This window comes from Pelobates fuscus, chromosome 6, assembly GCF_036172605.1.
Source record: "Pelobates fuscus isolate aPelFus1 chromosome 6, aPelFus1.pri, whole genome shotgun sequence".
Taxonomy (NCBI): domain Eukaryota; kingdom Metazoa; phylum Chordata; class Amphibia; order Anura; family Pelobatidae; genus Pelobates; species Pelobates fuscus.
Window position 1 is genome coordinate 36,771,341 of NC_086322.1, and position 12,428 is coordinate 36,783,768.

Consider the following 12,428-nt stretch of genomic DNA (forward strand, 5'->3'; position numbering starts at 1 on the left):
TTCTCCCAAACCTGTGCTGTCAAAGTGTTCTCAAGTCTCTTCTTATGAGTTGAATGCAAGTTTCATGTGGCAATTTAATAATCGTACAGATATATTCACTAAAGTGAGAATTGTCCAGAATTTAAAGTGAATTTTAAAATCAAGGCCAACGCAGCTGAACCGAAGGCGTAGGTAACTTGGAGAAAATTTTCCACTTGGGTTTTTAAATTGAAATACACTTGGAATTCCTGATCATTTTCACTTTAGTGAATAACCCTGTTGGGTTTTACACAACTGCTTGTATCCATGATTAAACCTCACACAACTGCTTGTCTCCATGATTAAACCTCACATCATCTCATCAGTGAATAAAACTGTACATTTGGGGTCTGCTAAATTTGAGTGCCATGCTCAAGATCAACCACCTTAGACATGCTGGTGCACCCCAGATGGGACTTGAACCCACAATCCCTGGCTTAGGAGGCCAGTGCCTTATCCATTAGGCCACTGGGGCTTGATGTGTAATTTCTTTTTACTGTTAAAAAACAAAAAACAGAAGCTTGTCTTAGTATCCACACACAATAAGCTCAGTGTCTGTAACAATATCATTTCTCTTGCACCTACAGTGTCACACAGCCAATAGGCAAGGTTCTTTAAGATAGTGAAACTCTTTAGTTTTCGTTTGTTTGTAAACGGAAAAAAGATGCGCATCGTGGTGGCAGCACAGTTTAAGAAAACTCAGGTCATAAAAATGAAATGTTCCAACCATTGAACAAGAGGGCTGCAAAGGCAAAACAAGTACGACATGCACATTTTTCTTTTCAATTTTCTTTTCCTTATACCCCTTGTATCTTCTTCTATCCACCTTACCACTTGCCTCGATCTATATTTATCATGTTTTCTCCCTTGCGCCGACTCTCAATATTTGGGCACAGCTATTTTGTTCTCCTCTGTCCGTGGTGTATGCAGTTTGTCCTTTAGTTGGATTCTTTTCACTGATGGATTGTCAGTAAATCCGCTTAGCAACCAAAGTGGAACTTTGCTTAAGCTCCGCCCCTTGGACACAAATTGCCAAAGATAACACTTCTACTAAAAAAAAGGCAATCCCTAACAAAAATAGTAAGATGAATTTAAGAGCAAATAAAAACAAGGGCAAACAGAGGGACAAAATCGAATCAATTTACATCCTGTAGGACTGGTGAGGCATTGAGAGTTGGTTGGAGACACCGTGCTGGACCTTGCAGATAAACCAATTAAAAGCAAATGCAAAAACTGCTCCAGGTGAGGCTTGAACTCACAACCTCGGCATTGCTCAACAGATACTGCCTTATAAGTACCGCGCGCTAACCGATTGCGCCACTGGAGCAAGTCGCTTGCTCTGTTACTGCTGTGTTTTCTCCCAAACCTGCGCTGTCAAAGTGTTCTCAAGTCTCTTCTTATGAGTTGAATGCAAGTTTCATGTGGCAATTTCATAATCGTACAGATATATTCACTAAAGTGAGAATTGTCCAGAATTTAAAGTGAATTTTAAAATCAAGGCCAACGCAGCTGAACCGAAGGCGTAGGTAACTTGGAGAAAATTTTCCACTTGGGCCTTTAAATTGAAATACACTTGGAATTCCTGATCATTTTCACTTTAGTGAATAACCCTGTTGGGTTTTACACAACTGCTTGTATCCATGATTAAACCTCACACAACTGCTTGTCTCCATGATTAAACCTCACATCATCTCATCAGTGAATAAAACTGTACATTTGGGGTCTGCTAAATTTGAGTGCCATGCTCAAGATCAACCACCTTAGACATGCTGGTGCACCCCAGATGGGACTTGAACCCACAATCCCTGGCTTAGGAGGCCAGTGCCTTATCCATTAAGCCACTGGGGCTTGATGTGTAATTTCTTTTTACTGTTAAAAAACAAAAAACAGAAGCTTGTCTTAGTATCCACACACAATAAGCTCAGTGTCTGTAACAATATCATTTCTCTTGCACCTACAGTGTCACACAGCCAATAGGCAAGGTTCTTTAAGATAGTGAAACTCTTTAGTTTTCGTTTGTTTGTAAACGGAAAAAAGATGCGCATCGTGGTGGCAGCACAGTTTAAGAAAACTCAGGTCATAAAAATGAAATGTTCCAACCATTGAACAAGAGGGCTGCAAAGGCAAAACAAGTACGACATGCACATTTTTCTTTTCAATTTTCTTTTCCTTATACCCCTTGTATCTTCTTCTATCCACCTTACCACTTGCCTCGATCTATATTTATCATGTTTTCTCCCTTGCGCCGACTCTCAATATTTGGGCACAGCTATTTTGTTCTCCTCTGTCCGTGGTGTATGCAGTTTGTCCTTTAGTTGGATTCTTTTCACTGATGGATTGTCAGTAAATCCGCTTAGCAACCAAAGTGGAACTTTGCTTAAGCTCCGCCCCTTGGACACAAATTGCCAAAGATAACACTTCTACTAAAAAAAAGGCAATCCCTAACAAAAATAGTAAGATGAATTTAAGAGCAAATAAAAACAAGGGCAAACAGAGGGACAAAATCGAATCAATTTACATCCTGTAGGACTGGTGAGGCATTGAGAGTTGGTTGGAGACACCGTGCTGGACCTTGCAGATAAACCAATTAAAAGCAAATGCAAAAACTGCTCCAGGTGAGGCTTGAACTCACAACCTCGGCATTGCTCAACAGATACTGCCTTATAAGTACCGCGCGCTAACCGATTGCGCCACTGGAGCAAGTCGCTTGCTCTGTTACTGCTGTGTTTTCTCCCAAACCTGCGCTGTCAAAGTGTTCTCAAGTCTCTTCTTATGAGTTGAATGCAAGTTTCATGTGGCAATTTCATAATCGTACAGATATATTCACTAAAGTGAGAATTGTCCAGAATTTAAAGTGAATTTTAAAATCAAGGCCAACGCAGCTGAACCGAAGGCGTAGGTAACTTGGAGAAAATTTTCCACTTGGGCCTTTAAATTGAAATACACTTGGAATTCCTGATCATTTTCACTTTAGTGAATAACCCTGTTGGGTTTTACACAACTGCTTGTATCCATGATTAAACCTCACACAACTGCTTGTCTCCATGATTAAACCTCACATCATCTCATCAGTGAATAAAACTGTACATTTGGGGTCTGCTAAATTTGAGTGCCATGCTCAAGATCAACCACCTTAGACATGCTGGTGCACCCCAGATGGGACTTGAACCCACAATCCCTGGCTTAGGAGGCCAGTGCCTTATCCATTAAGCCACTGGGGCTTGATGTGTAATTTCTTTTTACTGTTAAAAAACAAAAAACAGAAGCTTGTCTTAGTATCCACACACAATAAGCTCAGTGTCTGTAACAATATCATTTCTCTTGCACCTACAGTGTCACACAGCCAATAGGCAAGGTTCTTTAAGATAGTGAAACTCTTTAGTTTTCGTTTGTTTGTAAACGGAAAAAAGATGCGCATCGTGGTGGCAGCACAGTTTAAGAAAACTCAGGTCATAAAAATGAAATGTTCCAACCATTGAACAAGAGGGCTGCAAAGGCAAAACAAGTACGACATGCACATTTTTCTTTTCAATTTTCTTTTCCTTATACCCCTTGTATCTTCTTCTATCCACCTTACCACTTGCCTCGATCTATATTTATCATGTTTTCTCCCTTGCGCCGACTCTCAATATTTGGGCACAGCTATTTTGTTCTCCTCTGTCCGTGGTGTATGCAGTTTGTCCTTTAGTTGGATTCTTTTCACTGATGGATTGTCAGTAAATCCGCTTAGCAACCAAAGTGGAACTTTGCTTAAGCTCCGCCCCTTGGACACAAATTGCCAAAGATAACACTTCTACTAAAAAAAAAGCAATCCCTAACAAAAATAGTAAGATGAATTTAAGAGCAAATAAAAACAAGGGCAAACAGAGGGACAAAATCGAATCCCTTTACATCCTGTAGGACTGGTGAGGCATTGAGAGCTGGTTGGAGACACCGTGCTGGACCTTGCAGATAAACCAATTAAAAGCAAATGCAAAAACTGCTCCAGGTGAGGCTTGAACTCACAACCTCGGCATTGCTCAACAGATACTGCCTTATAAGTACCGCGCGCTAACCGATTGCGCCACTGGAGCAAGTCGCTTGCTCTGCTACTGCTGTGTTTTCACCCAAACCTGCGCTGTCAAAGTGTTCTCAAGTCTCTTCTGATGAGTTGAATGCAAGTTTCATGTGGCAATTTCATAATCGTACAGATATATTCACTAAAGTGAGAATTGTCCAGAATTTAAAGTGAATTTTAAAATCAAGGCCAACGCAGCTGAACCGAAGGCGTAGGTAACTTGGAGAAAATTTTCCACTTGGGCCTTTAAATTGAAATACAATTGGAATTCCTGATCATTTTCACTTTAGTGAATAACCCTGTTGGGTTTACACAACTGCTTGTATCCATGATTAAACCTCACACAACTGCTTGTCTCCATGATTAAACCTCACATCATCTCATCAGTGAATAAAACTGTACATTTGGGGTCTGCTAAATTTGAGTGCCATGCTCAAGATCAACCACCTTAGACATGCAGGTGCACCCCAGATGGGACTTGAACCCACAATCCCTGGCTTAGGAGGCCAGTGCCTTATCCATTAGGCCACTGGGGCTTGATGTGTAAATTTATTTTAACTGTTAAAAAACAAACAAAAAAAAAAGAAGCTTGTCTTAGTATTCACACACAATAAGCTCAGTGTCTGTAACAATATTATTTCTCTTGCACCTACAGTGTCACACAGCCAATAGGCAAGGTTCTTTAAGATAGTGAAACTCTTTAGTTTTCGTTTGTTTGTAAACGGAAAAAAGATGCGCATCGTGGTGGCAGCACAGTTTAAGAAAACTCAGGTCATAAAAATGGAATGTTCCAACCATTGAACAAGAGGGCTGCAAAGGCAAAACAAGTACGACATGCACATTTTTCTTTTCAATTTTCTTTTCCTTATACCCCTTGTATCTTCTTCTATCCACCTTACCACTTGCCTCGATCTATATTTATCATGTTTTCTCCCTTGCGCCGACTCTCAATATTTGGGCACAGCTATTTTGTTCTCCTCTGTCCGTGGTGTATGCAGTTTGTCCTTTAGTTGGATTCTTTTCACTGATGGATTGTCAGTAAATCCGCTTAGCAACCAAAGTGGAACTTTGCTTAAGCTCCGCCCCTTGGACACAAATTGCCAAAGATAACACTTCTACTAAAAAAAAGGCAATCCCTAACAAAAATAGTAAGATGAATTTAAGAGCAAATAAAAACAAGGGCAAACAGAGGGACAAAATCGAATCCCTTTACATCCTGTAGGACTGGTGAGGCATTGAGAGCTGGTTGGAGACACCGTGCTGGACCTTGCAGATAAACCAATTAAAAGCAAATGCAAAAACTGCTCCAGGTGAGGCTTGAACTCACAACCTCGGCATTGCTCAACAGATACTGCCTTATAAGTACCGCGCGCTAACCGATTGCGCCACTGGAGCAAGTCGCTTGCTCTGTTACTGCTGTGTTTTCACCCAAACCTGCGCTGTCAAAGTGTTCTCAAGTCTCTTCTTATGAGTTGAATGCAAGTTTCATGTGGCAATTTCATAATCGTACAGATATATTCACTAAAGTGAGAATTGTCCAGAATTTAAAGTGAATTTTAAAATCAAGGCCAACGCAGCTGAACCGAAGGCGTAGGTAACTTGGAGAAAATTTTCCACTTGGGCCTTTAAATTGAAATACACTTGGAATTCCTGATCATTTTCACTTTAATGAATAACCCTGTTGGGTTTTACACAACTGCTTGTCTCCATGATTAAACCTCACATCATCTCATCAGTGAATAAAACTGTACATTTGGGGTCTGCTAAATTTGAGTGCCATGCTCAAGATCAGCCACCTTAGACATGCTGGTGCACCCCAGATGGGACTTGAACCCACAATCCCTGGCTTAGGAGGCCAGTGCCTTATCCATTAGGCCACTGGGGCTTGATGTGTAAATTTCTTTTTACTGTTAAAAAACAAAAAACAAAAAACAGAAGCTTGTCTTAGTATCCACACACAATAAGCTCAGTGTCTGTAACAATATAATTTCTCTTGCACCTACAGTGTCACACAGACAATAGGCAAGGTTCTTTAAGATAGTGAAACTCTTTAGTTTTCGTTTGTTTGTAAACGGAAAAAAGATGCGCATCGTGGTGGCAGCACAGTTTAAGAAAACTCAGGTCATAAAAATGAAATGTTCCAACCATTGAACAAGAGGGCTGCAAAGGCAAAACAAGTACGACATGCACATTTTTCTTTTCAATTTTCTTTTCCTTATACCCCTTGTATCTTCTTCTATCCACCTTACCACTTGCCTCGATCTATATTTATCATGTTTTCTCCCTTGCGCCGACTCTCAATATTTGGGCACAGCTATTTTGTTCTCCTCTGTCCGTGGTGTATGCAGTTTGTCCTTTAGTTGGATTCTTTTCACTGATGGATTGTCAGTAAATCCGCTTAGCAACCAAAGTGGAACTTTGCTTAAGCTCCGCCCCTTGGACACAAATTGCCAAAGATAACACTTCTACTAAAAAAAAGGCAATCCCTAACAAAAATAGTAAGATGAATTTAAGAGCAAATAAAAACAAGGGCAAACAGAGGGACAAAATCGAATCCCTTTACATCCTGTAGGACTGGTGAGGCATTGAGAGCTGGTTGGAGACACCGTGCTGGACCTTGCAGATAAACCAATTAAAAGCAAATGCAAAAACTGCTCCAGGTGAGGCTTGAACTCACAACCTCGGCATTGCTCAACAGATACTGCCTTATAAGTACCGCGCGCTAACCGATTGCGCCACTGGAGCAAGTCGCTTGCTCTGTTACTGCTGTGTTTTCACCCAAACCTGCGCTGTCAAAGTGTTCTCAAGTCTCTTCTTATGAGTTGAATGCAAGTTTCATGTGGCAATTTCATAATCGTACAGATATATTCACTAAAGTGAGAATTGTCCAGAATTTAAAGTGAATTTTAAAATCAAGGCCAACGCAGCTGAACCGAAGGCGTAGGTAACTTGGAGAAAATTTTCCACTTGGGCCTTTAAATTGAAATACACTTGGAATTCCTGATCATTTTCACTTTAATGAATAACCCTGTTGGGTTTTACACAACTGCTTGTCTCCATGATTAAACCTCACATCATCTCATCAGTGAATAAAACTGTACATTTGGGGTCTGCTAAATTTGAGTGCCATGCTCAAGATCAACCACCTTAGACATGCTGGTGCACCCCAGATGGGACTTGAACCCACAATCCCTGGCTTAGGAGGCCAGTGCCTTATCCATTAGGCCACTGGGGCTTGATGTGTAAATTTATTTTTACTGTTAAAAAACAAAAAACAAAAAACAGAAGCTTGTCTTAGTATCCACACACAATAAGCTCAGTGTCTGTAACAATATAATTTCTCTTGCACCTACAGTGTCACACAGCCAATAGGCAAGGTTCTTTAAGATAGTGAAACTCTTTAGTTTTCGTTTGTTTGTAAACGGAAAAAAGATGCGCATCGTGGTGGCAGCACAGTTTAAGAAAACTCAGGTCATAAAAATGAAATGTTCCAACCATTGAACAAGAGGGCTGCAAAGGCAAAACAAGTACGACATGCACATTTTTCTTTTCAATTTTCTTTTCCTTATACCCCTTGTATCTTCTTCTATCCACCTTACCACTTGCCTCGATCTATATTTATCATGTTTTCTCCCTTGCGCCGACTCTCAATATTTGGGCACAGCTATTTTGTTCTCCTCTGTCCGTGGTGTATGCAGTTTGTCCTTTAGTTGGATTCTTTTCACTGATGGATTGTCAGTAAATCCGCTTAGCAACCAAAGTGGAACTTTGCTTAAGCTCCGCCCCTTGGACACAAATTGCCAAAGATAACACTTCTACTAAAAAAAAGGCAATCCCTAACAAAAATAGTAAGATGAATTTAAGAGCAAATAAAAACAAGGGCAAACAGAGGGACAAAATCGAATCCCTTTACATCCTGTAGGACTGGTGAGGCATTGAGAGCTGGTTGGAGACACCGTGCTGGACCTTGCAGATAAACCAATTAAAAGCAAATGCAAAAACTGCTCCAGGTGAGGCTTGAACTCACAACCTCGGCATTGCTCAACAGATACTGCCTTATAAGTACCGCGCGCTAACCGATTGCGCCACTGGAGCAAGTCGCTTGCTTTGTTACTGCTGTGTTTTCACCCAAACCTGCGCTGTCAAAGTGTTCTCAAGTCTCTTCTTATGAGTTGAATGCAAGTTTCATGTGGCAATTTCATAATCGTACAGATATATTCACTAAAGTGAGAATTGTCCAGAATTTAAAGTGAATTTTAAAATCAAGGCCAACGCAGCTGAACCGAAGGCGTAGGTAACTTGGAGAAAATTTTCCACTTGGGCCTTTAAATTGAAATACACTTGGAATTCCTGATCATTTTCACTTTAATGAATAACCCTGTTGGGTTTTACACAACTGCTTGTCTCCATGATTAAACCTCACACAACTGCTTGTCTCCATGATTAAACCTCACATCATCTCATCAGTGAATAAAACTGTACATTTGGGGTCTGCTAAATTTGAGTGCCATGCTCAAGATCAACCACCTTAGACATGCTGGTGCACCCCAGATGGGACTTGAACCCACAATCCCTGGCTTAGGAGGCCAGTGCCTTATCCATTAGGCCACTGGGGCTTGATGTGTAAATTTCCTTTTACTGTTAAAAAACAAAAAACAAAAAACAGAAGCTTGTCTTAGTATCCACACACAATAAGCTCAGTGTCTGTAACAATATCATTTCTCTTGCACCTACAGTGTCACACAGCCAATAGGCAAGGTTCTTTAAGATAGTGAAACTCTTTAGTTTTCGTTTGTTTGTAAACGGAAAAAAGATGCGCATCGTGGTGGCAGCACAGTTTAAGAAAACTCAGGTCATAAAAATGAAATGTTCCAACCATTGAACAAGAGGGCTGCAAAGGCAAAACAAGTACGACATGCACATTTTTCTTTTCAATTTTCTTTTCCTTATACCCCTTGTATCTTCTTCTATCCACCTTACCACTTGCCTCGATCTATATTTATCATGTTTTCTCCCTTGCGCCGACTCTCAATATTTGGGCACAGCTATTTTGTTCTCCTCTGTCCGTGGTGTATGCAGTTTGTCCTTTAGTTGGATTCTTTTCACTGATGGATTGTCAGTAAATCCGCTTAGCAACCAAAGTGGAACTTTGCTTAAGCTCCGCCCCTTGGACACAAATTGCCAAAGATAACACTTCTACTAAAAAAAAGGCAATCCCTAACAAAAATAGTAAGATGAATTTAAGAGCAAATAAAAAAAAGGGCAAACAGAGGGACAAAATCGAATCCCTTTACATCCTGTAGGACTGGTGAGGCATTGAGAGCTGGTTGGAGACACCGTGCTGGACCTTGCAGATAAACCAATTAAAAGCAAATGCAAAAACTGCTCCAGGTGAGGCTTGAACTCACAACCTCGGCATTGCTCAACAGATACTGCCTTATAAGTACCGCGCGCTAACCGATTGCGCCACTGGAGCAAGTCGCTTGCTCTGTTACTGCTGTGTTTTCACCCAAACCTGCGCTGTCAAAGTGTTCTCAAGTCTCTTCTTATGAGTTGAATGCAAGTTTCATGTGGCAATTTCATAATCGTACAGATATATTCACTAAAGTGAGAATTGTCCAGAATTTAAAGTGAATTTTAAAATCAAGGCCAACGCAGCTGAACCGAAGGCGTAGGTAACTTGGAGAAAATTTTCCACTTGGGCCTTTAAATTGAAATACACTTGGAATTCCTGATCATTTTCACTTTAATGAATAACCCTGTTGGGTTTTACACAACTGCTTGTCTCCATTATTAAACCTCACATCATCTCATCAGTGAATAAAACTGTACATTTGGGGTCTGCTAAATTTGAGTGCCATGCTCAAGATCAACCACCTTAGACATGCTGGTGCACCCCAGATGGGACTTGAACCCACAATCCCTGGCTTAGGAGGCCAGTGCCTTATCCATTAGGCCACTGGGGCTTGATGTGTAAATTTCTTTTTACTGTTAAAAAACAAAAAACAAAAAACAGAAGCTTGTCTTAGTATCCACACACAATAAGCTCAGTGTCTGTAACAATATCATTTCTCTTGCACCTACAGTGTCACACAGCCAATAGGCAAGGTTCTTTAAGATAGTGAAACTCTTTAGTTTTCGTTTGTTTGTAAACGGAAAAAAGATGCGCATCGTGGTGGCAGCACAGTTTAAGAAAACTCAGGTCATAAAAATGAAATGTTCCAACCATTGAACAAGAGGGCTGCAAAGGCAAAACAAGTACGACATGCACATTTTTCTTTTCAATTTTCTTTTCCTTATACCCCTTGTATCTTCTTCTATCCACCTTACCACTTGCCTCGATCTATATTTATCATGTTTTCTCCCTTGCGCCGACTCTCAATATTTGGGCACAGCTATTTTGTTCTCCTCTGTCCGTGGTGTATGCAGTTTGTCCTTTAGTTGGATTCTTTTCACTGATGGATTGTCAGTAAATCCGCTTAGCAACCAAAGTGGAACTTTGCTTAAGCTCCGCCCCTTGGACACAAATTGCCAAAGATAACACTTCTACTAAAAAAAAGGCAATCCCTAACAAAAATAGTAAGATGAATTTAAGAGCAAATAAAAACAAGGGCAAACAGAGGGACAAAATCGAATCCCTTTACATCCTGTAGGACTGGTGAGGCATTGAGAGCTGGTTGGAGACACCGTGCTGGACCTTGCAGATAAACCAATTAAAAGCAAATGCAAAAACTGCTCCAGGTGAGGCTTGAACTCACAACCTCGGCATTGCTCAACAGATACTGCCTTATAAGTACCGCGCGCTAACCGATTGCGCCACTGGAGCAAGTCGCTTGCTCTGTTACTGCTGTGTTTTCACCCAAACCTGCGCTGTCAAAGTGTTCTCAAGTCTCTTCTTATGAGTTGAATGCAAGTTTCATGTGGCAATTTCATAATCGTACAGATATATTCACTAAAGTGAGAATTGTCCAGAATTTAAAGTGAATTTTAAAATCAAGGCCAACGCAGCTGAACCGAAGGCGTAGGTAACTTGGAGAAAATTTTCCACTTGGGCCTTTAAATTGAAATACACTTGGAATTCCTGATCATTTTCACTTTAATGAATAACCCTGTTGGGTTTTACACAACTGCTTGTCTCCATTATTAAACCTCACATCATCTCATCAGTGAATAAAACTGTACATTTGGGGTCTGCTAAATTTGAGTGCCATGCTCAAGATCAACCACCTTAGACATGCTGGTGCACCCCAGATGGGACTTGAACCCACAATCCCTGGCTTAGGAGGCCAGTGCCTTATCCATTAGGCCACTGGGGCTTGATGTGTAAATTTCCTTTTACTGTTAAAAAACAAAAAACAAAAAACAGAAGCTTGTCTTAGTATCCACACACAATAAGCTCAGTGTCTGTAACAATATCATTTCTCTTGCACCTACAGTGTCACACAGCCAATAGGCAAGGTTCTTTAAGATAGTGAAACTCTTTAGTTTTCGTTTGTTTGTAAACGGAAAAAAGATGCGCATCGTGGTGGCAGCACAGTTTAAGAAAACTCAGGTCATAAAAATGAAATGTTCCAACCATTGAACAAGAGGGCTGCAAAGGCAAAACAAGTACGACATGCACATTTTTCTTTTCAATTTTCTTTTCCTTATACCCCTTGTATCTTCTTCTATCCACCTTACCACTTGCCTCGATCTATATTTATCATGTTTTCTCCCTTGCGCCGACTCTCAATATTTGGGCACAGCTATTTTGTTCTCCTCTGTCCGTGGTGTATGCAGTTTGTCCTTTAGTTGGATTCTTTTCACTGATGGATTGTCAGTAAATCCGCTTAGCAACCAAAGTGGAACTTTGCTTAAGCTCCGCCCCTTGGACACAAATTGCCAAAGATAACACTTCTACTAAAAAAAAGGCAATCCCTAACAAAAATAGTAAGATGAATTTAAGAGCAAATAAAAACAAGGGCAAACAGAGGGACAAAATCGAATCCCTTTACATCCTGTAGGACTGGTGAGGCATTGAGAGCTGGTTGGAGACACCGTGCTGGACCTTGCAGATAAACCAATTAAAAGCAAATGCAAAAACTGCTCCAGGTGAGGCTTGAACTCACAACCTCGGCATTGCTCAACAGATACTGCCTTATAAGTACCGCGCGCTAACCGATTGCGCCACTGGAGCAAGTCGCTTGCTCTGTTACTGCTGTGTTTTCACCCAAACCTGCGCTGTCAAAGTGTTCTCAAGTCTCTTCTTATGAGTTGAATGCAAGTTTCATGTGGCAATTTCATAATCGTACAGATATATTCACTAAAGTGAGAATTGTCCAGAATTTAAAGTGAATTTTAAAATCAAGGCCAA

General features: G+C 40.7%; 18 non-coding genes across 18 annotated transcripts; all 18 read right to left on the reverse strand.

Moving 5' to 3' along the window:
* Positions 1 to 420: 420 nt before the first annotated feature.
* On the reverse strand, positions 421 to 493 carry TRNAR-CCU (transfer RNA arginine (anticodon CCU)). The gene has a single exon. It is a non-coding gene; the product is annotated as a tRNA-Arg (tRNA).
* Positions 494 to 1,252: 759 nt separating this feature from the next.
* TRNAI-UAU (transfer RNA isoleucine (anticodon UAU)) lies at positions 1,253 to 1,345 on the reverse strand. The gene is given in 2 exon segments: positions 1,253 to 1,288; positions 1,308 to 1,345. It is a non-coding gene; the product is annotated as a tRNA-Ile (tRNA).
* A 448-nt stretch (positions 1,346 to 1,793) lies between these two features.
* Positions 1,794 to 1,866, reverse strand: TRNAR-CCU (transfer RNA arginine (anticodon CCU)). The gene has a single exon. It is a non-coding gene; the product is annotated as a tRNA-Arg (tRNA).
* Positions 1,867 to 2,625: 759 nt separating this feature from the next.
* Positions 2,626 to 2,718, reverse strand: TRNAI-UAU (transfer RNA isoleucine (anticodon UAU)). Its single transcript is given in 2 exon segments — positions 2,626 to 2,661; positions 2,681 to 2,718. It is a non-coding gene; the product is annotated as a tRNA-Ile (tRNA).
* Positions 2,719 to 3,166: 448 nt separating this feature from the next.
* Positions 3,167 to 3,239, reverse strand: TRNAR-CCU (transfer RNA arginine (anticodon CCU)). Its single transcript has one exon. It is a non-coding gene; the product is annotated as a tRNA-Arg (tRNA).
* Positions 3,240 to 3,998: 759 nt separating this feature from the next.
* On the reverse strand, positions 3,999 to 4,091 carry TRNAI-UAU (transfer RNA isoleucine (anticodon UAU)). Its single transcript is given in 2 exon segments — positions 3,999 to 4,034; positions 4,054 to 4,091. It is a non-coding gene; the product is annotated as a tRNA-Ile (tRNA).
* A 447-nt stretch (positions 4,092 to 4,538) lies between these two features.
* Positions 4,539 to 4,611, reverse strand: TRNAR-CCU (transfer RNA arginine (anticodon CCU)). Its single transcript has one exon. It is a non-coding gene; the product is annotated as a tRNA-Arg (tRNA).
* A 766-nt stretch (positions 4,612 to 5,377) lies between these two features.
* On the reverse strand, positions 5,378 to 5,470 carry TRNAI-UAU (transfer RNA isoleucine (anticodon UAU)). Its single transcript is given in 2 exon segments — positions 5,378 to 5,413; positions 5,433 to 5,470. It is a non-coding gene; the product is annotated as a tRNA-Ile (tRNA).
* Positions 5,471 to 5,887: 417 nt separating this feature from the next.
* On the reverse strand, positions 5,888 to 5,960 carry TRNAR-CCU (transfer RNA arginine (anticodon CCU)). Its single transcript has one exon. It is a non-coding gene; the product is annotated as a tRNA-Arg (tRNA).
* Positions 5,961 to 6,727: 767 nt separating this feature from the next.
* TRNAI-UAU (transfer RNA isoleucine (anticodon UAU)) lies at positions 6,728 to 6,820 on the reverse strand. Its single transcript is given in 2 exon segments — positions 6,728 to 6,763; positions 6,783 to 6,820. It is a non-coding gene; the product is annotated as a tRNA-Ile (tRNA).
* A 417-nt stretch (positions 6,821 to 7,237) lies between these two features.
* TRNAR-CCU (transfer RNA arginine (anticodon CCU)) lies at positions 7,238 to 7,310 on the reverse strand. Its single transcript has one exon. It is a non-coding gene; the product is annotated as a tRNA-Arg (tRNA).
* Positions 7,311 to 8,077: 767 nt separating this feature from the next.
* Positions 8,078 to 8,170, reverse strand: TRNAI-UAU (transfer RNA isoleucine (anticodon UAU)). The gene is given in 2 exon segments: positions 8,078 to 8,113; positions 8,133 to 8,170. It is a non-coding gene; the product is annotated as a tRNA-Ile (tRNA).
* Positions 8,171 to 8,618: 448 nt separating this feature from the next.
* On the reverse strand, positions 8,619 to 8,691 carry TRNAR-CCU (transfer RNA arginine (anticodon CCU)). Its single transcript has one exon. It is a non-coding gene; the product is annotated as a tRNA-Arg (tRNA).
* A 767-nt stretch (positions 8,692 to 9,458) lies between these two features.
* On the reverse strand, positions 9,459 to 9,551 carry TRNAI-UAU (transfer RNA isoleucine (anticodon UAU)). Its single transcript is given in 2 exon segments — positions 9,459 to 9,494; positions 9,514 to 9,551. It is a non-coding gene; the product is annotated as a tRNA-Ile (tRNA).
* A 417-nt stretch (positions 9,552 to 9,968) lies between these two features.
* Positions 9,969 to 10,041, reverse strand: TRNAR-CCU (transfer RNA arginine (anticodon CCU)). The gene has a single exon. It is a non-coding gene; the product is annotated as a tRNA-Arg (tRNA).
* A 767-nt stretch (positions 10,042 to 10,808) lies between these two features.
* Positions 10,809 to 10,901, reverse strand: TRNAI-UAU (transfer RNA isoleucine (anticodon UAU)). Its single transcript is given in 2 exon segments — positions 10,809 to 10,844; positions 10,864 to 10,901. It is a non-coding gene; the product is annotated as a tRNA-Ile (tRNA).
* Positions 10,902 to 11,318: 417 nt separating this feature from the next.
* Positions 11,319 to 11,391, reverse strand: TRNAR-CCU (transfer RNA arginine (anticodon CCU)). The gene has a single exon. It is a non-coding gene; the product is annotated as a tRNA-Arg (tRNA).
* Positions 11,392 to 12,158: 767 nt separating this feature from the next.
* TRNAI-UAU (transfer RNA isoleucine (anticodon UAU)) lies at positions 12,159 to 12,251 on the reverse strand. The gene is given in 2 exon segments: positions 12,159 to 12,194; positions 12,214 to 12,251. It is a non-coding gene; the product is annotated as a tRNA-Ile (tRNA).
* Between the last annotated feature and the right edge of the window lie 177 nt (positions 12,252 to 12,428).